We start from the raw sequence: 27,060 nt of genomic DNA, 5'->3' as shown, positions 1-27,060 counted from the left end.
ATCCTTTCAATACGCCTACGGTAGGCGGCAAGAGCAGGGGAGCCACGCTTAATGCGGACTGGCGCCCCTCAAGCTAAGGCCTCTGGTGACAGGCTAGTGACCTACTCCAGGAAAAATAAGCCTACAACCATAGACATAAGTATGTGCTTTGTCTGCCTCATGTGTCTCCAGCCATGAGTAGTCAAAGAAGAAATTAGTAATAAACGTGAAGGGATAGTTGAAAGAAAAATGAAATGCCAAGTATGTGATTGCCTCTCATGTTTTTTTTTCTCAATTTGTACAAGAGACAGCAACACTAATAATAAAAATTCCACAATTCAGTGCTTTTGCTTATCTTCGTGTTCATAATGACAATTTTCTATATCTCAGTCTAAAAGCGTTACCTCGCAACAAATGTCAGAGGTTTTCCATTCTTCCTCTTTGCCCTGAGATCAGTGAAGCAGGACATCATATTGTTCTGATCTCCTGCTCATTAGGAGGAGAAGGAGGAACCCTTAGAGCAATTTGTTTCACCAGCGACTGCATTGTGGTACAGAAGATCCCGACACAGTTACACTTGGTCACTTTGATTCCAGATTGGATTGCTTGCTCCTGCCAACTTATAAAGCACAGCAGAGTGACTATGTTACTCTCCATGTTTTTCTCCTCACTTTCCCTTTATTGCTTGATATCGCACTAGGTATCTGTGCCATTGAGTTTAGCAGACTGGAGCTGAATTTGCTCGGGCTGGGGTAAAGCAATCCGGATTATTTTCTTCCCCCCCTCAGCATTATGTCTAATTCAGGCTAAAATTTGTAACATACAGCATTTCAGATTCCAAGCAATATCCTTGCATGTAAGGGTGACCATTCATCTCCATATTACAGACACAGTCCATAGATGAGGTCCTGCACCTCTAGGCAAACTATGATCCCCGATCCCCTATCCCCTACCCCCTTCCCCCTTCCCCCCGCCCAGATTCTCTGGTTCATTAAACTGGTCCCTGAATACTCTGGCTGCCTTTTTATTTGAATAAGCTCCATTCACCCTAATTGAAGCTCGCTTAAAACCGTGCCCACACACAGGGACTCAGCAATGGATCAATCAACATAGAGCACTGCCGGTTGGTTGATTTTCTGCCTGTTGGCAGCTCTGGCCAATGGAAAGGCGGATCACCACGTGTTGCCTGCTGAATTGCTTTAGCCAATGACCGGATGGATTATTGGTTTGTGACACAATGTGTTCTTGACCAAATTGGTTTCGGGTTGGACCAATGAAAGTACAAACTGATGCGGGGTCCCCAGCTGAGGTAGACTATGTGGATAGTGACATTGTGACATTCTGATGCATCTGGCATGATGTGGTATAAAAAAAATCCACTACAAAGCAAGGTTTTCCTGGGTTAGATTTAGGTTTAAATATAAAATTAGGTTTATGGTGACCATTTGAGGCAAAAGTTACCTTTGTGACACATAAGTGCCAGGTAACGACCATCTCCAACAAGAGAGAATCTAACCATCTCCCCTTGACATTCAGTGACTTTACCATTGCTGAATCCCCCACTATCAACATCCTGCGGGTTACGTTGACCAGAAACTGAACTGGACTAGTCATATAAATTCTGTGGCTACAAGAGCAGGTCAGAGGCTGGGAATTCCATCAAAAGTAATTCACCTCCTGACTCCCCAAAGCCTGTCCGCTATCTACAAGGCACAAGTCCGGAGTGTGATGGAATACTCTCCACTTGCTTAGATAAGTGCAGCTCCAACAACATTCAAACAGCTCAACACTATCGAGGATGAAGCAGCCTTCTTTAGCGGCACCTCATCCACCAACATAAGCAGTCAGTCCCTCCACCACATAGTTGCAGCACTGTGTACCATCTATTCTACCAGATGCACTTCATCAACTCACCAAGGCTCCTTCGACAGCACCTTCTAAACCCACAACCTCTACCACCTAGTAGATCAAGGGCAGCAGATGCATGGGAACGCCACAGAGACTCCACTGGGATGGATAGATCTTTCCCTTTTTAATTGAACACTCTGACTGCCTTAAAATTTATAAAGCATTCCCAGGTCACCACTTTTGGTTCAGGGTGATATATCGACTTCTACAGACTAATCATTATGCGTCTGCATGAGCTCCTTGCCAGCCATTTTCATTATAAGCTTCGAATTGCACATTTATAATGTCTCTGTTTATGTTAACCTGTTGCTGTAATTATACCCTCCCTCCCAGTGGAGGCAGTAGAAGCCTTTATATTTCAGCTCCCATTATAAATGTGGACATAGAAATTTACAATAGAAAATATACAAATAAGAACAGAATGTGTGACTTTAAAATTGGGACTTAATTCCTCCTGGCGACCCTGGTTCTGATGAAGAGTCACACGGACTCGTTAACTCTGTTCTTCCTCTCCGCAGACGCTGTCAGACCTGCAGAGTTTTTCCAGCTATTTTTTGTTTTTGTTTCTGGTCCAATTATCTCCTGCCCTCTAAGACTGCTTTACCTGAGCACCACGCTTAGGCTAGAATGTTATCAGACCCTCTGTGGCTGGCTGATTGGCGTCAGGGGAACATGCCCGACAGCAGAGGGAGAAATGGCAGATCAGTCAACTACCCAGAGCCCAGTTGGGCCAATGAAGTGGCTAATTAAGGGCCACTTCCGGCCACCTCAGGCATTTGTCCATGTTGTGAAATCCGCCACCATGTGGGGAGACCACCCAGTGAAACCTGTTGGCCTCCCAGCTGGCTCTGGGTTGAGAGAGGGCAGCCCTCCCTTTTTTTCAGGCGCACTATGACCCATGGAAGGGACCCCCCCCCACCGGAAGTAATACCCACCCTCGTGGCAACAGCGCCACCTGTGCCTCATGACCTCTCCCGCAGATTGTCGGGGTTTGCCTGCCTGGCCCCAAGGTTCCCCCCAATCCTACTTACCCCGTCTTCGCCTGTTCCTTGGCTATTGAGGTGCCTTTATTTTGCAGCTGCAGCCCCATCAATGGCCACCACGAGTGGTGGCACTGCTGAGGCTGCCAGCCCTCTGATTGGGTGGGCAGCTCTAGGAGGCCGGCCATGTAATTGGCCGCCACTGGGAATTGGTTTCTCTGGGTTCCACTGCTGGTCGAGGTGGGGGTCGCCTCCCACTTTCGATCCCAGAGGCGGGACTTCAGCTGTTGTGGGAAAATTCAGCCCCGGTCTTGACTATAGAATTTTAAAATAACTTATAAAATCTCTCAACAAAACAACAGGATATCTCTGCAGTGCTGTTCAGCTTTGCCTGCTGTTGCAATAAGCTACTTGTAGAAGTGGAGGCCTCTCCCAGAGGTTAATCATTACCCCACTTGCAGCGATCTAAGCTGCCAAATTCTCTTTGAAATGACAATGTTACAGAAGCCAGTGCTAACTTCACTTATAAATAAATGGATAGCAGACAGGGCTTGACTATTGGTTGGAAGATCTGGCCATGGATCTAATTTTAATTTGACTTCATATTAAAAACAGAATCTAGTAGCCTCCTCACAGCTGATTTCTCCACGAGAGCCTGAAGTTCAGTGTCTGTAGAGAGATCAATGTGTGCTCCAAGTAGATCTGAACTAACACAGCTGCAGGAGCTGATTTGCAACCCCTACATGTGGAGAAATTACCCTAAAGGCTTCTCGCAGTGTTTCACAGCCTCATTTCTCATAGGTTCAAGTAATAGGCCTGCGGCACTAATTGGTCAGAGCAACTTCCATTTTCTCCCAGATCAGCCATGGAGACTGCCAGCACAAGTGGGGCAAATAGGGTCCTACGTCTTACAAAGGACATTTTATAATATCTGTTGAGGATTGGAATTTGGGAGCTGTTGACCACGTCCTCGAAGCACCAAGTGCAGTGAGAAAATGGCAACCGTGAACTGAAGAAGGAGATTGACTCCACCACTGTTCTCAAATACATACATGGCCTCGAACCCTCCCCATCTCTGTAACCTCCTCCAACCCCACAACACTCCGAGAGGGTTATAGCTCTTGGGTGAAAGGGATCAAAGGATATAGGGAGAAAGCGGGAGCAGGCTATTGAGTTAGATGATCAGCCATGAACATAATGAATGGCGGAGCAGGCTCAAAGGGCCGAATGGCCTACTCCTGCTCCTAGTTTCTATGTTTCTATGTTTTCTATGAGACATCCGCACTCCTCCAATTCTGTCTTCTTGAGCATGTCCGATTTTAATTGCCCCGCCATTGGTGGCCATGTTTTCTGTTGTTTAGGCACTAAGCTCTGGAATTCCCTCCCTACACCTCTCTGCCTCTCTACCTCGCTTTCCTCCTTTAAGACTCTCCTTAAAACTGACCTCTTTGATCAAGCTTTAAGTCATCTGACTTAATAGCTGCCCTTGTAGCTTGGTGTCAAATTCTTGTTTTATAATGCTCCCGTTAAAGACAGTACATAAATATAAGTTTTTGTTGCTGTTATCGCCATTTTTCTCCCATTCTCCTCCGGAGTTGACTCATTCTGAGGTACAGCTGAAGACATTCTACATGTGTGCTGGCAGGTTTTTTGACTGTGTGGGCCATCGTGGCTGAGATCTCACCCGTCATCCACACTAATGTAATTTATTACAAGGATTCAGTGAACAGCAGTGAGGAGCAGGAATCATAGACGATTAAGCCTGGGAGCCTGGAGAGCGAATGCAGCCCAGGAATTAAGCGTTGGGCTTTCCAAGACACAAAACATTTTAACTTTAAAATGCATTATTAATATGTAACGATTAATTACAGAAATTACTAAAGTGTTTTACCTATTGAAAGCACAGCCTTTTTAATACCCAACAATATTGTTCATAGAAAGAGACAAATAGAATTTCCAAGCCAGAGCACAAAACACTCTTAATTGCTTTTTATTGTGAGGATGCCCAGCAGTATTGATTTTGTGCTCAGTTTTAGACCCAACAGAATGTGACTTTGAAGGGCTATGTTTTCAACTGCCTTCTCTCTCAATTAACTTCAGCTAGAAATAAATAATTAGCTGCATTGATGTAAAATCTTTCACGACTGCATCCAACATCCCTAAGCACTTTATAGCCAATAAAGTATTTTTGACGTGTCGTCACTGTTGTAATGTTGGAAATGTGGCAGTCAATTTGCGCACAGCAAGATCCCACAATCAAGCGACATGTTGATGACTAAATAATCTGTTTTTAGTAATGTTGGCTGAGGGATAGATATTGGCCAGGATATCGGGGAGAACTCCCCTGTTCTTCTTTGAACAGTGCCTTTGGGATTTTTTACATCCACTTGAGTGGGCAGATGGAATTTCTGCTAAGAGTCCCTTCCAAAAGATGTCACCTCTGACAGGCCAGCGCTCTTGCACTTGATTATGTGTGCAGGTCTCTCGTGGACCCATCTGCCAGTTCAGGTGGATGTAAAAGATTGCAAGACATAATTTGAAGTGCAGTGGAGTTCTCCTGTTGTTAACTAATTAAAACCGGATTATCTTGTCAGTTATCATGTCGGCAAACACATCAGCCCATCTGTTGCTGAAGTCTTTCTCCCTGCCTTTGTTACTTTCAGACTCGACTATTGCAATGCTGTCTCGGATTACATTCCACCCTCCATTCTCCATTGACTTCAGCTCATCCAAAATGCTACTGCCATATCCCATATGCACCTAGACACCCCCCTCACCCATTACCCCATCTTTCCTGATTTACATTGGCTGCCAGCCACCCTCTCTCTGCCCTGTCTCCCCCGCTTCCCCCACCCCCCACCCTGGTCCACTCCTCCATCACCCCCTACACCTCAACCCCCTCCCACGGCACCTTCCCATGCAACTGCAGAAGGTGCAACACCTGCCCCTTTACCATCCCCCCCCCTCACCGTCCAAGTGCCCAAACACTCCTTTCAAGTGAAGCAACATTTCACTTGCACTTCCCTCAATTTAGTCTACTGCATTCGCTGCTCCCAATTCGGTTTCCTCTACATTGGAGAGACCAAACGCAGACTGGGTGACCGCTTTGCCGAACACCTTCGGTCTGTCTGCAAGCATGATCCAGACCTCCCTGTCACTTGCCATTTCAACACACCACCTTGCTCTCATGCCCACATGTCCGTCCTTGGCCTGCTGCATTGTTCCAGTGAAGCTCAACGCAAACTGGAGGAACAGCACCTGATCTTCCAACTAGGCACTTTACAGCCTTCCGGACTTAATATTGAGTTCAACAATTTCAGATCATGAACTCTCTCCTCCATCCCCACCCCCTTTCCGATCCCCCATTTCCCAATAATTTATAAATTTTTTACAACTATATTTTTTCTTTTCCCTCCTATTTTAAAATTTATTTCAATCTATTGTTTTATCTCTACCTTTTAGCCCATTTCGATCCCTTCCTCCCACTCCACCCACACTAGGGCCATCTGCCACTAGCTTGCTTCCCTTAATGTCCCCATTAGCACATCCTTTAGATAATATCACTACCGTCAACACCTCTTTGTCCTTTTGTCTATGACATCTTTGGCAATCTCTTCTTGGCCTCCACCTATCACTGGCCCCCTATCGAACTCTCCTGTCCCACCCCCTTCTACAAGTTTATATTTAATCTCATTTCTATATGTCTTAGTTCTGATGAAGGGTCATACGGACTTGAAACGTCAACTGTATCCCTCTCCGCAGATGCTGTCAGGCCTGCTGAGTTTTCCCAGGTATTTTTGTTTTTTTTCTCCTAAGATCTATGTCCCTCTGAGTCTCGACTCGTGTGCAACCCTACTTCTTCACCCCACCAATAGGTGGCTGCATCATTCATGGCCTAGGCCCATATCTGGAAATTACTCCCTAAACCCCTCCATCACTCTCTCCTCCTTTTAAGATCCTCCTTCAACAGAGGCATTGAACACAAAAACAAGGAAGTTACATTAAACATTTACAAAATACTTGATCAGCCTTAACTGGAGTATTGTGTTCAATTCTGGGTACCAGACATCAAGAACGAGCTCAAGACCTTAGAGAGGTTGAAAAAAATATTTACTGCAATGATAGTGAAGGTGAGAAACCTCAATTACGTGGAAAGACAGGAGAAATTTGCTTAATTCTCCTTAGAGCAGAGAAGGTGAACAGGGGATTTAATAGAAGTGGTCAAAATCATGAATAGTTTTGGTAGAGTAAATAAGGAGAAACTGTTTCCAGTGTAGAAGGGGCAGTAACCAGATATAAGTGGTTCAGCAGGAGACCAAGAGGCAACGTGAGGGAACTATTTTTTACACATTTTTGATCTGGAATGCATTGCCTAAAGGGTGTTGGAAGCACAATTCAACAGTAACATTCAAAAAGGAATTGTATAAACACTTGATGGGAAAACAATTACAGGATGATGAAGGAAGGACAGGGAGTGGGATTACTCAGATAGCTCTACCAAAAAGCCAGCAATTTCATGATGGGCTGAACGGCCTCCTATTGTTCTATAACTTATTGAAATCTCACCTAGCATCTCCTTCTTTGGCTTGACATCCATTTTGTTTGGTTATCTCTGAAGTGCCTTGGAATGTTTTCCAATGATCCGGGCAGCATATAAATGACAGGCTGTTTCTGCTCCTTGACAGGAGATTTCCACCTGCTGTTTGTTTTACTCATATATTCCCTATATTCCACTTCAGAAAGCTGCTCGCCTATAAGCTTGTACATATTAGTCCAAATGTTATCCTTTAAATTGGTTTTCATGCCCTGTTGAACAGAAGTAAGTTGTGTTGCCTTTGCAAAAAAAAAAATGAGGTCCTTGCTACTCTGCAAGACCAAACCTGACCTCTGTTTGAAAATCCCAAATGCAAAACAACATTGACTGAAGTGATCCGAGCAGAAATCGTGACTTGAGCTGAAAATAAATTGAAGAGATCTAGAAATTGTCTTGTACAATATTTAACATGATTTCACTTTTACATTTTAAACATGTTACCAATTTAATTTCAATCTCTATGTATGAAATTGCAATTGAAAACAGATTACAGATTTATTACATTGACTTCAATGGAACTAAATATTGGGCAGGGTGTTTTTTTTTTATTCATTCACAGGGTGTGGGCATTACCGGCTAGGCCACCATTTATTGCCCATCTTTAGTTGCCCTTGAGAAGGTGGTGCTGAGCTGCCTTCTTGAGCTGCTGCAGTCCATGTGGTGTAGGTACACCCACAGTGCTGTTAGGGAGGGAGTTCAAGGATTTTGACCCAGTGACAGTGAAGGAACAGCGATATATTTCCAAGTCAGGATGATGATTGGTTTGGAGGGGATCTTCCAAATGGTGGTATTCCCTTGTGTCTGCTGCCCTTGTCCTTGTAGATGGTAACGGTCGTGGGTTTGGAAGAAGCCTTGATGATTTCCTGCAGCAGATCTTGTACACACTGCTGCCACTGTTCATCGGTGCTGGAGGAAGTGAGTATTTGTCAAAGGGGTGCCAATCAAGCAGGCTGCTTTGTCCTGGATGGTGTCAAGCTTCTTGAGTGTTGTTGGAGCTGCACTCGTCCAGGCAAGTGAAGATTATTCAATCATAGGCCTGACTTGTGCCTTGTAGATGGTAGACAAGCTTTGGGAAGTCAGGAGGTGAGTTACTCACCACAGGATTCCTAGCCTCTGACCTGCTCCTATAGCCACAGTATTTATATGGCTAGACCAGTTCAGTTCCTGGTCAATGGTAACCCTCAGGTTGTTGGCGGTTGGGTATTCAGTGATGATAATGCCATTGAATGTAAAGGGGAGATGGTTAGATTCTCCCATGTTGCCACTTGTCAGCCCAAGCCTGAATATTATCCAGGCCTTGCTGCATTTGGACATGGACTGCTTCAGTATCTGAGGAGTCGTGAATGGTGCTAAACATTGTGCAATCATCAGCGAACATCCCCATATCTGACCGTATGATGGAAGGAAGGTAATTGAAGATGGTTGAGCCGAGGACTCTATCCTGCAGTGTTGTCCTGGAATTGAGATGATTGACCTCCAACACCAACAACCATCTTCTTTTGTGCTGGGTATGAGCCCAACCAGCGGAGAGTTTTCCCATAGATTCCCAATGACTCCAGTCTTACTAGGGCTCCTTGATGCCACACTTGGTCAAATGCTGCCTGATGTCAAGGGCAGTCACTCTCACTGCACCTCTGGAGTTCAGCTGTTTTGTCCGTGTTTGAACCAAGGCTGTAATGAGGTCAGGAGCAGAGTGATCCTAACGTACCCCAATCTGAGTGTCAATGAGCAGGTTATTGCTAAGCAAGTGTGCCTGATAGCACTGTTAATGACCCCGTCCATAATTTTACTGATGATCAAGAGCAGACTGATGGGGTGATAATTGGTCTGGTTGGATTTGTCTTGCTTTTTGTGTACAGGACATAACTGGGCAATTTTCCACATAGCTGGGTAGATGCCATTGTTGTAGCTGTACTGGAACAGCTTGGCTAGGAGTGCGGCAAGTTCTGGAGCACAAGTCTTCACTATTATTGCTGGAATATTGTCAGGGCCTATAGCCTTTGCAGTGTCCAGTGCCTTCAGCTATTTCTTAATACCATGTGGAGTGAATCAAATTGGCTGAAGACAGACATCTGTGATGCTGAGGACCTCTGGAGGAGGTCGAAATGGATCATCCACTCGGCACTTCAGTCTGAAGATTGTTGCAAATGCTTCAGCTTTATCTTTTGCTGGGTTCCCCCATCATTGAGGATGGGGATATTTGTGCAGCCTCCTCCTCCAGTCAGTTGTTTAATTGTCCACCACCATTCACGACTGGATGTGGCAGGACCACAGAGTGTAGATCTGATCTGTTGGTTGTGGAATTGCTTAGCTCTATCACTTATTGCTTATGTTGTTTGGCATGCAGGTAGTCTTGTATTATAGCTTCACCAGGTTGACACCTCATTTTTAGGTATGCCTGGTACAGCTCCTGGCAATACCTCCTGCACGCTTCATTGAAGCGGGGTTGATGCCCTGGCTTGCTGGTAGTGGTAGAGTGGGGGATATGCCGGGCCATGAGATTACAGATTATGCTGAGTAGAATTCTGCTGTTGCTGATGATCCACAGCAGCTCACGGTTGCCCAGTCTTGAGTTGCTAGATCTGTTCGAAATCTATCACATTTAGCACGGTGGTAGTGCCACACGACACGATGGAGGGTACCCTCAATGTGAAGATGGACTTTGTCTCCACAAGGATTGTGCGGTAGCCTCTCCTACCGATACTGTCATGGACAGTTGAATCTGCGGCAGACAGGTTTGTGAGGATGGGGTCAAGTAAGTTTTTCCATCTTGTTGGTTCCCACACCACCTGCCGCAGACCTAGTCTAGCAGCTATGTCGTTTAGGACCCAGCCAGCTTGGTCAGTAGCGGTGCTACTGAGCCACTCTTGTTGATGGACATTGAAGTCCCCCACCCAGAGTGCATTTTGTGCCCTTGCCAACCTCAGTGCTTCCTCCAAGTGGTGACAACATGGAGGGGCACTGATTCATCAGCTGAGGGGGGATGGTACGTGGTAATCAGCAGGAGGTCTCCTTGCCCATATTTGACCTGATGCCATGAGATTTCATGGAGTCCAAAGCCTATGGACTCCCAGAACAATGGCCTCCCAGCTATATACCACTGTGCCGCCACCTCTGCTGGGTCGGTCCTGCTGGTGGGACAGGACATACTCAGTGTTAGTGATGTTGGTGTCTGGGACATTATCTGTTAGGTATGACTTCGTGAGTATGACTATGTCAGGCTGTTGCTTGACTAGTATGTGAGACAGCTCTCCTAATTTTGGCACACGCCCCCAGATGTTAGTAAGGAAGGCTTTGCAGGGTTGACAGGGCTTTGTTTGCCAGCATTTGTTGCCCATCCCTAATTGCCCTTGCTCATTTCAGTGGGCAGTTAAGAGTCAACCACATTGCTGTGGATCTGGAGTCATATGCAGGCCAGAACAGATAAGGACAGCAGATTTCCTTCCCTAAAGGACATTAGTGTATAACAGACTGCAGGTGATTTTTTTATTCATTCATGGGATGGGTGCCATTGGCTAGGCCAGCATTTATTACCCATCCCTAACTGCCCTTGAGTTGGTGGCGGTGAGCAACCTTCTTGAGCCATTACAGTCTATGTAGTGTAGGTACACTCACAGTGCTGTTAGCAAGGAAGTTCCAGGAGTTTGACTCAGCAACAGTGTAGGAACAGCGATATATTTCCAAGTCAACATTTTTTTAAAATTATTCTTTCATTGGGATGTGGGAGTCACTGGCAAGGCCAGCATTTGTTGCCTATCCTTAATTGCCCTTGAACTGGCCTTGCTAGGTTATTTGAGAGGGCAGTTAAGAGCCAACCACATTGCTGTGGGTCTGGAGTCACATGTAGGCCAGACCAGACAAGGATGGCAGATTTCCTTCCCTAAAGGGCATTAGTGAACTAGATGGGTTTTACGACAATCGAAGATAGTTTCATGGTCAACATTACTAAGACTAGCTTTATATTCCAGGTTTATTAACTGAATTCAAATTCCACCAGCTGCGTCAGGATAGTGTGTGTGACTTGGAGGGGTCCTTGCAGGTGGTGGTGTTCCCATGCGTCTGCTGCCCTTATTCTCCTAGTTGGTAGAGATTGTGCATTTGTAAGTTGCTGTCGAAGGAGTGTTGGTGGGTTACGGCAGTGCATCTTGTAGATGGTGCAGACTGCTGACACTGTGCGTCGTGGCGGAGGGAGTTAATATGTGGTACAATACGTTTCATGTCCCCTCCCAGGATACATTTGGCACACTGTATGTTTATGTTCCAGGATGGATTGGAGCAATATGACCTGACCAGCAAATGCCATGGTTTGATCACTGGTTGCCGCGAGTTAGACTTAAAGAAAAAACTGATCTCAGATTCTCAATTTGAACGTTGTGTGATATCTGGATTAATGGCCCAGCCACATAACCACTGTATGAACCTCATCTGACCCTTCCTCTTTCTTCCTTCACCTGTTCACGGATACTTTTCTTGTCTCTCTATAATCTTGGCCCAGATCTCTCGAATTATATCTTCTCCCTTCACCTAAACAAACTTTTGTTTGTCTTTGTTTCTGTGCCTCAGCCCCAGTTTTTTTGGATGTTGCTGCAGTGTCTCCATTCATCCCGTGAATCTAATCCCTCCTTCATTGCTTTTTCTATGTACCCAGTTCACACCCATGTGCTCTAGCTGTCATGGACTCTTGTCTTTCAAGCCATCCATCCAGTCTCTCACCTCACAGTGTCACCACTCCGCACTGCTTAACCCAGGATACCCAGAATCCATGTTTAAAGAGATTGGAGAAATAGTTCTCCTCGGATGACTCAATTGAGAAGCTAGTTGTCCCTTGTGAACGCAGTGTAGGGTAACATATAATATAATAGAGAAAATGCTTAATAATACAGAAATAGGTACTAATATCTTTGTATTATGAGAATGTTTTCTGTGTGATAGATTCTGACAACAGCAAATTGGCTGTTTGGCTAGCATAAGGCAATGCCAGGTACACAGCAGGTGCCGAGCTAATGCAATTTAGGATGCACCAAAGGGTCTAGGAAAGAATTATAGCTATTTTTGAGTCAGTGGTGGTGAAATTCAACTTGGGCATGGTCGCAAAATGAGTGGTGTATTGTCAGCCTGTTAAACATCCCGTTCAATATTCAGTCCCATTGACTTCAATGGAACGGAATATTGGGTGGGGCATATAACTGGCAGTGGGTGTGATACGATGCATTTTACATCCCCGCCCAAGACGAGTTTCACCCCAGCACGTCTACGTTCCAGCATGAAACAAAGTGATGGAGATCAGAAAATGCCCAGGCTAGATTCCTGGTTAATACGAGTTAGATCATGTCAGAGTAGTAGCAAACATGCTACATTTGGCAACCCTCCCCCCCCACCCCCTGTGGATTATAGAAGGTGAAAATTCCACTCATTGCCCATTGAATTCTACTAGAAAATGTGTGCAGAAAGCCAACACATGGTTTGGGTGACACCTAATGTGGCCAAAGAGCTTTCTAGATTCACATGTGGAAGATGGCCGCTTGGCTGATGCTCTTCAGTTGTTCAATTACACTAAGTCCCTTTGACTCAAATGATTTCAGCCTGACAAGGAAGCTACGTTTAGCAAAGAAAGGACAAATCACAACATTGAGGCAAGGTTTAACCTTGGTAAAATCTTCTTGTTCTTCTAATTATTTGTTTTCTTTTATATTCATTCATGGGATATGGGCATCATTGCCTGTCCTTAATTGAGGGCATTTAGAGAGTCAACCACATTGCCATGGATCTGAAGTCACATGTTGGCCAGACCAGGTAAAGGGCATTAGTGAACCAGGTGGGTTTTTATAACACTCAACAATAGCTTCATGGTGATCATCAGGCTTTTAATTCCAGATTCAAATTTCACCATCTGCCATGGTGGGATTCAAACCAAGGTCCCCTGAGCATTACACTGGGTCCCTGGAATACTAGTCCAGTATCAATACCACAGTGCCACCACCTCCCCACTGCTGTTTTAGAAGGTTTACTGATCCAGAGGTAGAGTCCTCTCCTCAAGACCATGAATCGAATAAATATGAAAAACACCTAAAACAGGTCAGTGGGTAAAGCTGTGTGAACAGGTGTTTGCCTCCCATGATCCATGCTTAGCCACTGGGCAATGCCAATGGATGATAGGCAGTGGAACAGAATACACACTGGCAAAGCTGACACTGGATTAACTGGCAATTCCCGATTTCCCTCGTTCCCTGTCACATCAGGCCAGCAGCTGTTGTCTGTGCCCAGAGTCACAGCGAGTTTTAAAATAAGAGAAATGACTGTCTTCAGGGGGCTTCCCGTTTGAGATGGTCCATGAGAAGGTATCCAACACACGACAGCATGAGTGTCCTTTTTTTGCAGGCCCTTAATCTAATGTCAAATCTGTGCACACGGCTGTGAACAGGTTCATTTGTAATGGGTGATGTATATTAGTCAATAGATTGATCAAGTATGGTTAGGTATTTGCTGCAGATCAGTGAATAGCACTCTTGAGTCAGAATGTTGTGGGTTCACTTTACACTTCAGAGACTTGAGCACATAATCCAGGCTGACACTCCAGTGCAGTGCTGAGGGAGTGCTGCCTGGCTGGGGGTGTCATATTTTGGATGAGATGTTAAACCAAAGCCCTGTGTCGTCTCTCAAAAGGGAGAACTTGAAGAAGAGCAAGGGAGTTCTCTTGCTGGCCTAGACAATACTTAACCCTCAAACACCAGCACTTAGAAAAAAGATTACATGGTCACACATTTCATTGCTGTTAATGAGTCAAAAAGATGCCTGGTTAGTGCAGATCGGGAATATATATATGTATACACTAGAATAATTTCAAAATTGAGAAGTGATTATAATGCAAGATCACTCGTGTTATGATAGCAGATCATTACAACTGTATCAGCTCAGTGAATGGATAGAGAAGGTCACATAAGTCCAAAAGCTCCTCACAGGCAGCTTTGATTCATCACATTGCAGTCAGCATTTAAACAACTGCACAAAATGAACCTTGGAAAGAGGCTGCATCTTTTGTGTGTGAGACTAAAATATGACAATGCTATTGGCCAACAATGAGTTTTAACTAAAGTACGAGGGGGGTGAGGATTTCTGAATTGCACAAACAGCAGATCTCGCAGTTTTTCTGGAGGTTTCTGAATAAAAACGAATCGAGATTAACACACTGTAGTAATGATACATTTCCCAACATGCACTACTAAGAAACATTGAAATACATGGGCAGTAGATCTAGTTTCAGGCATTCAGGTTGATCTTATAAAAACAATACTTAGCAGTGTGTGCACTAGAGAAAAACATATTTCATAGCAAGGTTCCATTGTACCAAACCTCATTCATCCCTTAAGAGCTGGTTTCTGGGGTGCATCAATCCATTCCATGTTTTAGTGCCCAATGTGAGAACAGCTTGAACACCAGAGATCAGCAGCGAGATTGATCTGCAGCGACCACCCATCACACACTGTGGACGGAGTGATTTGAACCGTTTCTAAACAGTACCGTTGAACTTTGCCGGATCATAATGTGTTTCCTGAGTCTTCACTCCCTACAGCTTTAAGTAGATCTAAAATTCTCCATAAGTTTGAAAGTGAAGCTCGATTCATTCCCAATTTGCAAGATTCAGGATGGGTTGCGTGTTATGATAAATGGCACTGTGTCTGCGAAATGAGTAATTTCATATTTATCTTGGCCATTTTTCGTTCATCTTGGTGACAAGAGCTCCCAAATCTAAAGTTCCATTCCGTCTAACAGGAATTGGAAGATGGATTGTAAAAACAAAACTTATAACATTTGAACGTTGTCACACTGTACAGCGGTGGTGTTTGGCTCAGTGGTAGCACTCTTATATTCATGAGACGGAAGTTGTGGGGTCAAGGCCAACTCCAGGAACTTGAGTATGTAATCTGGGCTGACTCTCCAGTGGAGAACTGAAGGAGTGCTACGTTTTAGGTGGTACTGCCTTTGCGATAGGATGTTAAACCACAGTCCCCACCTAGATCTTCGGGCATTTAAAGTCAGGTGCTAAAGCTCTGGAATTCACTCCTAAAACCTCTCCACTTCTCTCTTTTCCTTTTAGACCTCTTTGACTCAGCTTTTGACTATTTGCCGTAATATCTCTTTATGTGGCTTGATGTCAAACTTTTTAAATAATGCTCCTATGTAGCGCCTTGGGACTTCTTATTACTTTTTATTAAAGATGCTATGTAAATACAAGTTGTTGCTAAATTCCCGTCAGTATTATTTGAAAATGAGCAGCAGAGATCTGAGGAGTTGTGGTGCAGTGTCCCTGCCTCTGAGCAGCAAGCTCTGGGTTCAAGTCCCACTCCAGGCCTTGATGGCCAAGGAAGGTGCATTCATAACACGACCAAACAGGTTGCGTATCAACCTGCAAATCCTTCCAACATGGTGATAAGAGTGGGAGAGATTCCTAGTCAACCATGTGATGGAAAGAATATTGGAATCTCCACCATAACTATCCATAGCTCCAGGCTACAACACGCATGTAAACGAGTGTATGTTACACAGCAACTTGGACTCCCTGAGTGAACTGTAACATACAACCACCAGAAAAGCCCTTCTGCTGTTCTGTCCAACATATGACCCTCTACCAGAACGTCAAGGGCTTATCTCTCACAGTGCCATTTTTTTTGATACCCTGTACCTTGCTGCAGGTAAACTGGCAGTCACATGTGCCTACAAAACAAGAATGACTGCACCCTGAAAGTGCTTCAGTGACTGTGAAACCAGGCGTGATGTCCTGAGGATGTGGAAGGTGCTATGTAAGCACAAATGTTTATCTGATTGGCTTCTGATGGTAGGACTAACCTTGCTATGTGGGGTTCATGTGTAGAGGGTTTGCATTGAAACTGTGTTGTCTATAGTCTATGGGATGCTCTTCCAGTCTGCACTTGAGCACATTTGACCTCCCAAATCAGAAACTAACCTCCAATATAAAATAAATCAGAGACTAAATCCTCAGTGATTCCTATCCCATCTGTAATATTTACTTGCTTGGCATTTTAATCCTTGCAAAAATCGGATTCAACTCACATTTTCACATTCTAGCTCATTGCGTTTTGCTAGCCCAGTACATTAGTTATTTAATGAGATGTTTTAATTTAGACCGGAGCTCACACATGATCCAATGCGTGAGATACAAATTGACCTTAAACCTCGAACCAAATACATTCAAAGTGTACTTTAGAGTTCCTTGCTATAATCACATCTTATCACTTCCTTGGGACATCTCAAAGCACTTCATGATAAGTGAATTACTTTTGAAGTGTAGTCACTGTTGTTGAGAAACATGAAACAACTATTTTATGCACAGCAAGGTCCCACGAATAGTGATGAGATAGATGACCCAAGTAATCTCTTTTATATCTTGGTTTCAGCTGAGGGTGAATATTATTCCTCTTCAAATTGTGTCACGGGGTAATCTATATCCAACATGAACAGGTTGGAAAAGCAATACACTTCAGTGCTGTGCTGATGTATTATAACCTAAAATCCTGCAGTGAAACTTGAACGCACAGCTTCAGAGTCAAGATAGTTACCAAGTGTTAGGAGGCAGATAAAAATCTCCTAATGGTCAATCTCCACTGAATTCACATTTTATGGCTGGAATTTTTTGCCCTCGCCACCACCCACCCACCACCCCGGGAGCTGGTTGGCAGGCGGGGTTGTGTAAAATCATGTGGATTGGCATGGGGTGCTGTGTCCATTAGCTACTCAGATCCGCATGTATTTTATTGATAGTTGTCGGGTGGCCCACCTGCCGTTTGGCAAATTCAGGCCCTTAAGAGGTATTTTGCCAGTGGCAGAGGGTGCACACACCATGTGGCAATGCCACCAGGTATACACTGATGGGTACTGCGGACTTAGGGGGTCCCTCCTGTCTGAGCATCTTGTGCCCCATGGAGGACCCACCTCCCCCTACCCCACCCCCTGGGACAAGGGCTGCTCGTACTGGCTTACTCCCTGGCCTCCTGATTGCCACCACCACCTCCCACTCCTCAGGGCCAGTCAGGCCCGGTGAAGCTGCCACACTTACCTTGTACTCCGGCCTCCATCACGGCTCATGGTCAAAGGCTGGCTGCAGTCCCAGGGGTAGCCACTGCTCCTGGTGGCACTGCTGAGACTGAAGAGCTGCCAGCCCTCTGATTGGCCAGCAACACTTGGAGATGGGACAACCTTTCTGAGGGGTGGATGTCATAGCCTCAGGCAACTGATTACTTGAGCAGCACAAAATTGCATCATGGCTTCCAGGGATGGCAGAAGCGGGCTTGCAGCCGACTTTCCAGCCAGTGGGCAAGGCCTCTGCCACTGCATTAAATCCTAGACTCTGACTTCAATCTCCTGTCAGGGTAAAGTGGCCTGGAGCAAACATAATCCTCACTGGAAATAATTTCTTGATTAATCCTCAGCCATTCAGCCGTAATACCTTTGTAGTCTCAAAACTCGCTATTGCTCAATTATTTAAATGTTTTAACATGTGCCCTTTTTGTTTGTTCCATTGTCTATAAACCTCAGTCATCTCAAATTCCAGTGTCCCAATCCTAATCTGTACCAAATCCTGTTCACTCATCATCTTTGCGCTTGTGGACTTAAACTGACTCCTGGTTTCTCAACACTTCAAATTTAAAACCTTGTCTAGGTGTTTAAGTTGCTTCATTGTTCCGCTCTGTCCATATCTATGTAACCTTCTCCAATATGACAACCCTCAGACCCTATGTTCCTCTGACACTGGCATCTTGTGCATCCTCCTCCTCCCATGTTGTACCATTGGCAGTCATGCCTTCAGCAATCCAGGCCTAACTGTCTGGAATCCTCTCCCGAAACCTTTCTGTCTCTACACCTTCCCCTCCTTTTCTAACACCCTCAAAAAAAAATCACCTCTTTGATTATGCCTTTCGTCCCCACTCCAAATATTTGGCTTGGTAGCCAGTATTTTGGTGAAGCATACAATGAAGTGCTTTAGGGCTTTCTTTCTATTACAGTGACTTCTAAGAATGTATTCATTCATGAAGTGTGAGTGTCACCGGCTAGGCTAGCATTTGTTGCCCTTGAGAGGGTGGTGGTGAGCCAACTTCTTGAACCGCAGAGGTCCTTGTGCTGTAGGTGCTCCCACAGTGCTGTTAAGGATTTTGGCCCAACGACAGTGAAGGAATGGCGATATAATTCCTAGTCAGGATGGTGAGTGGCTTGGGGGCGGATCTTACAGTTGGTAATGTTCCTACGTGTCTGCTGCCCTTGTCCTTCTAGGTGGTAGAGATTGTGGGTTTGGAAGGTGCTGTCAAAGGAGCCTTGGTGAATTGCTGCAGGGCATCTTGTAGATGGTACACACTGCTGCCACGGAACATTGATGGTGGAGGGAGTGGGTGCCAATCAAGCGGGCTGCTTTGTCCTGGATGGTGTCGAGATGCTTGAGTGTTATTGGAGCTGCATTCGTCCAGGCAAGTGGAGAGTATTCTATCACACTCCTGACTTGTGCCTTGTTGATGGTGGACAGGCTTTGGGGAGCTAGGAGTTGAGTTACTCGTCATAGAATTCCCAGCTTCTGACCGGCTCTTGTAGCCACAGTATCTATATGGCTCGTCCAGTTCAGTTTCTGGTCAATGGTAACCTCCCAGGGTTGATTATATAAATTCAAGCTGTTGTTGGGTTACCCGTTTCTCAGAATTATACCATAGCGTCCAGGAAGATATGACTGAACTCAATGGTTGAAATGCCAATGAAAAAAAAAAGATTGCAGGGCTATAGGGAGAGGGCAGCAGAGTGGGACTAATTAAAAAGCTCTTTCAAAGAGCTGGCACGGGCTTGAGGGGCTGAGTGACCTCCATGCGCACGGCATAATCTTATGAAAGTAAGGATGAGAATTTTAACACCACGCTGACACATTTTACCTGATCTGTGGTCACTAGCCACAGAAACAAACTGATAATTTTTCCCATCCAGGACGCCACTTATTCTTAATCCTTTTGTTACATCAGAAATAGCCCCGCTTTAAAATAAATCTCAGCACTCACACCTGCTTCCTGTCAGAGGAGGGAAGGGGGAAAGTAATTGTTATGCGATCAATATTTATCCCTTTGGGAAGTCCCTTGAAGTACTTTCCAAGCCACAGAACATTTTAGAGGTGACCTTGTTGTTACCACAAACATAACAACAGGGCGTTTGCCTGGAGAAAATGACATCAGGCCTCACTGGTGTAACAGTCAAACAGTATTGTTCTTGCCTTCTGGAGACTACACATTTGCTTCAGAAAACATCTCCTTTTGGGACTGCAGAGTTCAAGATCCCACATTCCTGGACACAATAGCAGGATTTGTGTGTTTTTTTTTGTTGACTGCCTGATTGCAAAGGACACGTTTCAGAGGCCATATTTATATCTGACAAACACGGGGGTCTCGGCTGTTACAGGGGCAACGTGTTCCTGAGGTTTACAATGGATGTGCCATCAGTCAATCAATAAGGCTGTACTCTGGCTTTCTTCTGTGTATTCAGCTTTGTCTGTCCATGAATAATCAGCCCCTGTCTTTAAAGTGTGACATTGACACTATGTGAGCTAGTGAGCTGTTATGATCTGGAATGCACCATCTGAAAGGAAGGTCGAAACAGATTTAATAGCCACTTTAAAAAGGGACTCAGGTAAATACTTGAAGGGGCTAGGGGAAAGTGCAGGTGAAAGTGACCAATTGGATAGCTCTTTCAAATAGGCGGCACAGAGAGGCACTTGTCTGACTGACTGGCCTCCTTCTAACTGGATTTTCACGCACAGATGCGTTGGGACCAGAGGTGGGGGCATTGGTTACTGGTTAGCAAGTGGCCTCTTTATTTGTGTGATGATGAATGGCAAAACATGCATGGCGCCAAGCAAGTGAAAGGGGTGCTTGTTTGTTTGCAGGAGTGATTTGTGTTAGGGGAGTGGTGTGGATGGGGCAGCAAAAGTGTCTTTTGCGTGTGGTCTCGAAGTTCCCCCAATGCACCCAACTGAGTGAGCCTCACAGTAATAATGTCGGCATCTAGGCCAGCAACATGTGTTACTGGCAGTTCAGTGCCCGCGTCCGGCCACTGGGGATGGTCTGAAGAGGCTCTCTGCCCCGTGCCTATCTACCACTGCAGGTCCAAAGCTGACTGCTGCTCTGTGTTATACAGAGTGTAGCAGACCACAACCATTCGTCAGACCCTCGCTACTGCAGACCAACTGGGGCTTCCAGATCTATTCAGGCAACTGAAGCACACCTTCAGCGTGTCAGTGGTTTACTCAGTGATACCTCTGGTTATTACGTGGGTTTGCAGTATCACTCCTGGGCCCTGTTACTTGGGTTTCTGAGGGGCATCGTCAGCCATGTTTTAACTAGTCATTCCTTCTCTCCGAGCAGGCACTAGGTCTGCTCTGAGGTGTGAAGGGATCAGAGAGGATGGGCCGCTGCAGGATGAAAGCATCAGGGCAGCTGCCGGGAAATCTCGAGCGCACCCGCATAAAGATCTTCTTGTGGTTATACACCAGCTGCACGTTGATGGGGTGGAAACCCTTGCGGTTGATGAACGTGCCTGGGTGATCTGGGGATGCCTTAATAACCACATGCGTGTAGTTGATGACATCCTGAATCTGGGGGAAACCAGCCAGAGTTGCAAACCTGAGCGCCCGCTCATTCTGACTGACCTCATCGCAGGGAAAGTTAATATAATTCCTGCCCTGACAAACAAACCCTCAGGCACCTGTCTCACGCATTTGTGGGTCACCAACTGTGAGATCCTGAAAATGTCTCCAGCGGAGATCTGGACGGATCCAGGGGCAAAGGAGTTGAGGACAGTGGTAACTTGGATGGGCACTGGTAAAGTGAGGCCACCAGATCCAGCTGGATTCATCCTTCATCACTTAGACTCACTTTCAAGCCTTGGGCAGAGTAACTAGAAACTTGAAAGGAAGGTAAGGTATTTATAAGGTACCTTTCATGACTTCAAGAAATGCTTTACAACCAATGGAGGACATTTGAAGTGTAGTCACTGTTGTAATGTAGAAAATGTGGCAGCCAATTTGGGCATAGCAAGGTCCCAATAACAGCAATGGGATGCATGATCAAATCATCTGTTTTTCGATGTTGGCTGGGGGATTAAAAATTGGTCAGGACACCAGCAGAACTCCCCTGCACATCTTCAAATAGTGCCATGGGTTTTTTTTTTACATCCACCTCAGACAGCAGCTGGGCCCTTGGCTTAATTAAAAGAGGGCACCTCTGACAATACAGAACCCCTCTGTATTGCACCAAGGCTTCAGTCTGCATTAGGAGCTCTGGAATGGGGTTTGAGCCTTGTGGGTCTTGCGACTCAGGAAAGGATGCTTCAAACAAACCAGCAGACACATTGAGAACAGGAAACATTCCTCTCACCTAAAACATGTAGCTGCAATGAGTCTTGAAGGAGACAAATCTTAAAATAAGCCAACAGGCCCCAGAATGTTACCTCAAAGAGCCTGAAAGTTTTGTTGTATGTAGCACCAAATGATCATAGTTAAAATGGAACTCCAGTTCGGACCAGTAGCTGTAATTTCCAAGTTTTACTGGTTTTTTTTCCTTCTCGGAAGCTGCAGCCAATAGCGGGAGAGAATTATATTGGATTGGTCCTGACAGGTTTCATTCCCAGCCTCCAACTAATTTAATTTACAACTCATTAACATGGATAACTTGTAATCCCATGGGGGCGGGGGAGGTAAAGATAACTATGCTTCTCACCCAGCACTAACATGTTAGCTCATGGGTTCAAATGCTGCCATTCTGAAATGTGGGGAGTTGTCACTTATGTGGTTTCTCTGGTGGTTTACCCTTGGCATGACTGTCTCATGTACCGGATCTTAACAAGACTCATTGTTAACAGGAAATGCCAATGGAGTCAAGCTTTGCAGGTTTATTTTTGGGCGTGGCATCGCTCAAATTAAAACCTTGACAAAGATACACAATTAAGGGACAGGGAAAGGCCAGTTGGTGTAGCAATGATGTTCACAGAGCATCAGGATTAAACACTTCCTCTCCCATCCACATTACACCATTAACCAAATGGAAAAAAAAATAAACAAAAAAAAAAATGCCTTCCTATCGCTGTTTGGTGGGCACAACTTGCCTCTCACGTTTCCTTACATCACAACAGTGACAATAAACTTCAAAAAGTATTTCATTAGTTGTGAAGCACTTTGGAAAGTTCTGAGGTCACCTGCTTTAGCTCTTCATTTGCATTTCCTCATAACACAGCGTCCTAGTGAACTTGAATTGTTGTCTCACTCAATATCCTCCCTGTACGGTGGAGCCTAATACTGCACACAGCGCTCTAAATGATCTGTTAAGGGTTTATAAAGGTCTATAATTATCTCTTGTTTTTGTTTTGCTTTTCTCTTGTGATGAAGTACAAAACTCTGTTAGTTTTTTTCCCCCTTAAATACAACTTTATCAACCTGCCGTGCTGTTTTTAATGCCTTGTGGATCGGAACCTCAAAGATTCTGCCCGTCCGCCTGAGCCTATTCCATTTCGCAAACTGCCACCAAGGCCAATGAAGCAGAAATAGTTTTTTTGCAAATATTCTAGTGGAACAGAAGTTGTCATTTTTGGCCAGGAGCCACATCAGCCTCTTCATCAGGAACGCTCAAATATAAAAACATGACTTTTAGATTAACCAAAGCAGCACACTGTGCTAGAAATCTTCTGAGAGTCCAATACAAAAGCAAAGCAATTCTCAGGTCTGTCAGCTCCCATTCGGCAGATCAAAGCGCTGACAGAGATGATGAAAGATCGCTGTGATATTGGTTCGATTCTTTGAAGCAATTGTGAAAAGCAAAGTCAGTCTCTGAAACATGCGTCCTTGTGCCAAGGAAGTCGTACCCAATTTCTTCATGGGCATGTAAGAGGTTGAAGTTGCAATTTTTATCCATCCAGTTGCTTTCATTGGCTGATTCTGCTCTAATGATGTCTGAAAGTATTGACTCTGCATATTAATCAATTAAAACCAAGGCTTCCAACATGGCCTTATGCAGCTTTTTAAAATGTTTTATCCCCAAGGTATGGTCAACACTGAAGAGGCTGTTGGAATTGTTTATCCGACTTGCTCTCAGCAAATAGAACAATGTAGGACTGGAGTCATGTAAATGCCCGGCTGGATAGGATTGGCAAGCTCCTTTCCTTGAAGGACATTAATGACCCAGTTTGGGGTTTTCCAGTCCCCGCTTGTCGAGTACTGACCATTACACTGCCAACAGGAAAATCTTGCACAGAAATCAATCTCAAACACTGTTCAAAGCCTCAGGAGATCAGCCAAAGGACTCAGGCCAGTATTTCAAAGGATGCAGCATGATATCCATAGTAACTTCTAGCCCCCTGCCTTCGAAAGTATTTGAACTAGATAGCAAGTTGATCAATGCTTCTAACTGAAGAGAAAGTAAGTTAATGTTTAGATGTGAGCTCTTCATCTGAACTCTGTTTGACAGTTTAACTTCTATTAAATTGATGCCTTTATCTCCCTGCCTTGAAGTCACTTATAAATAAATAAGTATTTAATTTGAAAAAAAATTCTTAAGTTATGTAGGACAATTTTGTTTTGTACACTTGAAATACATTTTTTTTTATTTGTTCATGGGATGTAGGTATCACTGACATCACCCATCCCTAATTGCCCTTGGGAATTGAGTGGCTTGCTGGGCCATTTCAGAGGGCATTTAAGAGTCAACTACATTGCTGTGGGCCTGGCGTCACATGTAGGCCAGACCAGGTAAGGATGGCAGATTTCTTTCCCCAAAGGACATTAGTGAACTGGATAGGTTTTTATGACAATCAACAGTGATTTCACCATTAGACTTTTAATTGCAGATATTTTATTGAATTCAAATTCACCATCTGCCATGGTGGGATTAGAACCCAGTCCCCAGAGCATTACCCTGGGTTTCAAGAGTACTAGTCTGGTGACAATACCACTAAGCTGCTTAGGGCTAAAGTAGGTGTATGTTGTAAAAGATTTCAGTATGCAAATTAGTCTGATATATTTGGAATTAGATTTTGCCAGTTTTCTTCCTCCCCATTCACTCCCACCCTGCCCCTCCCCCCAGCCCTCGCGGAAGCATCATCACCTGGAAGTTCTTCTCCAAATTGCACACCATCCTGACCTGGAAACATATCGCCATTCCTTCATTGTCGCTGGGTCAAAACCTGGAAGTGGGGAGACAGCAGTGTAGTGGTATCATTGGACTAGTAATCCAGAGGCCCAGGCTACTGCTCTGGGGGCCTGGGTTCAAATTCCATCGCGACAGCTGGTGAAATTTAAATTCAATTCGTAGATCTGGAATCAAAAGCTAGTCTCAGTAACGGTGACCATGAAACTGTCGTCAATTGTTGTAAAAACCCATCTGGTTCACTAATGGCCTTTCGGGAAGGAAATCTGTCGTCCTTACCTGGTCTGGCCTACATGTGATTCCAAACCCACAGCAATGTGGTTGACTCTAAGCTGCTCTCTAAAATGGTCTAGCAAGCCACTCAGTTCAGGGGTAATTAGGGATGGGTAACAAACACTGGCCTTGCCAGTAACAGCCACAACCCCATAAATGAATAAAGAGAAAGAAAGCCTCTATTTAACAGCGCTGCAGGTGTACCTACACTTCGCAGAATGCAATGGCTCACCACCACCTTCTCAAGGGCAATTAGGAATGGGCAATGAAAGCTGGTCTTGTCAGCAAAGTTCACATCCCATTAATGGATTTTTAAAAAAACAATTGAAGAGGGAAGCATCAAATGACCAACTTTCTTACCTTTGACTTCTATCAAAGGCTCTACATGAGGACATGAACTTCTCCTTTAAAAAGTTGGCTTCTGCTCCATGATCCAAACAAAAAGCAAACAATGAAACAAAGCTTGAGGGGTGATGCCTACTGCTGCCTTCCCGCTCTGAGCTTCATTTCCGTTCTGCCGTCTTCACTGGGGATATCTCCTCCCTACCCCAGCTCACCATTTGCTTACCAGCTGGGGAAGGGATGGCAGGGGGGGCGTGGCAGGGGGGGTGGGTGGGACAGTGCAGCAAGGTCAGAGTCAAAAGCAGAAGCTAGATTCCCAGTGAACTTGCCCTTCCCCTGGGCCAAAGTGGCAGCACATTGGGTAACAGCAGGGGATCGCTTCAAATTTTGCAAGGAGAAGGCCTTCTGTCGGCCTCCTCTCCCTCCTTTGTGTCCCCATACACGCAGACCCTGCGGACCCCTTTCTACCTCCTCTGGTGCCGCAGCGGCAGTCCCAACATGCGTCAACCTCATTTCCCCCTCCAGTGCTGGTGAGCTCATTCTTTGCAGCAGAAATCCTGCCAAGAGCCCACCCTGCATTACAAATAGCCCGCACCGGTGTGGGGGTTGGTCTGAGGGGTGGATCGAAGACATGTTCCTCCCTTGTTTCACCCCAAAAAGGAGGATCCCACACTCTGAGCTGAATTTAATGGCTGCAGCGATGGTCCCGTCCACCGGCCGAAGGGCCAGTGGCAACCCCACCGCAGCCATCTTTTGGAAGCCCTCGCAGGATTAAATGCCAATCAGGGAGGTAACTGCCCATCATCAGGGCTTCCATGCCTTTCAAGCAGCAACACCAAAGGCAGATTATCTCACCATTCATTCTTTTGCTGTTTTTGGGATCTCACTGTGCACAGATTGGCTGTCATGTTTGCACATATGACAGCAGTAAGCCCACTACAAAATACTGCAGGACATCCTAAGGATGTGATAAAGTACTATACAAATGCATTTTCTCTTTCTGTTTCTTTCGTCCATGCTTTATTGAGCTAATATTTACTCTGTAGCTTCTACCCCCTGTTTTGATAAGTGCTTTGGGATATTTACTTTAATTTTCCTGGGCGAGGAAACGCCTGGGGATTCAGCGCCACTGGCGATACCCTACTGGAAGTGAGGCAAATAATCCGAAAATGGCATTCATACCAATGTTTCACTGGAGTGTGGAAAAGGAGCAGTTCTGGGCAATTTCCCTCTTTTCCATTAACTCAGGGCTTCTGTAGAGTTTTGAATTCTGTTGCAGCCTTTATCTCATTATCTAACTCTAGCTACAGCTGACGTTTCCTTGTAAAACCTTTCTTCAGATGGTACTATGCTCACAACAACCAGCCCTCAAGCTTGGCTCAATCTGTCCCCAAGAAGATTGGTCTGCTCTTCTGTGCCAAACGTCCCTCTTCCCCTCAATAAATATTCTTAAAGTCTAGGTCTGTCCAAGACTTGGAAAAGGTGTACCTTTTGCCTTCACCATCTGTTTGGTAAGCTCTCCCATGGTCAGAGTACAGACAGGAAGATCTAACGAGAAGGTTCACTTGACCAAAGTTCAATTTGAATGGGAGGAAAAATCAGACAAGGTGGAACAGTCTCGAGGGGTTAATTTTCCTCCTCTTGTTCTTATATTTTGGCCTGCATAGCCTCCCAGTCAAATTTTCCTTGCTGCGTTGTGTCTAGGTAGTGCTTAACAACAGACCGTGAAGCCAAAAATCTACCCCACATTGCGCACATATTGGTAGGATCCAGAAGGACCTGTCTTGTGCACCAACATTAACCCACCAGG

This window comes from Cetorhinus maximus, chromosome 1, assembly GCF_964194155.1.
Source record: "Cetorhinus maximus chromosome 1, sCetMax3.hap1.1, whole genome shotgun sequence".
Classification (NCBI taxonomy): Eukaryota; Metazoa; Chordata; class Chondrichthyes; order Lamniformes; family Cetorhinidae; genus Cetorhinus; species Cetorhinus maximus.
Note: the sequence above shows the minus strand (reverse complement) of the source record.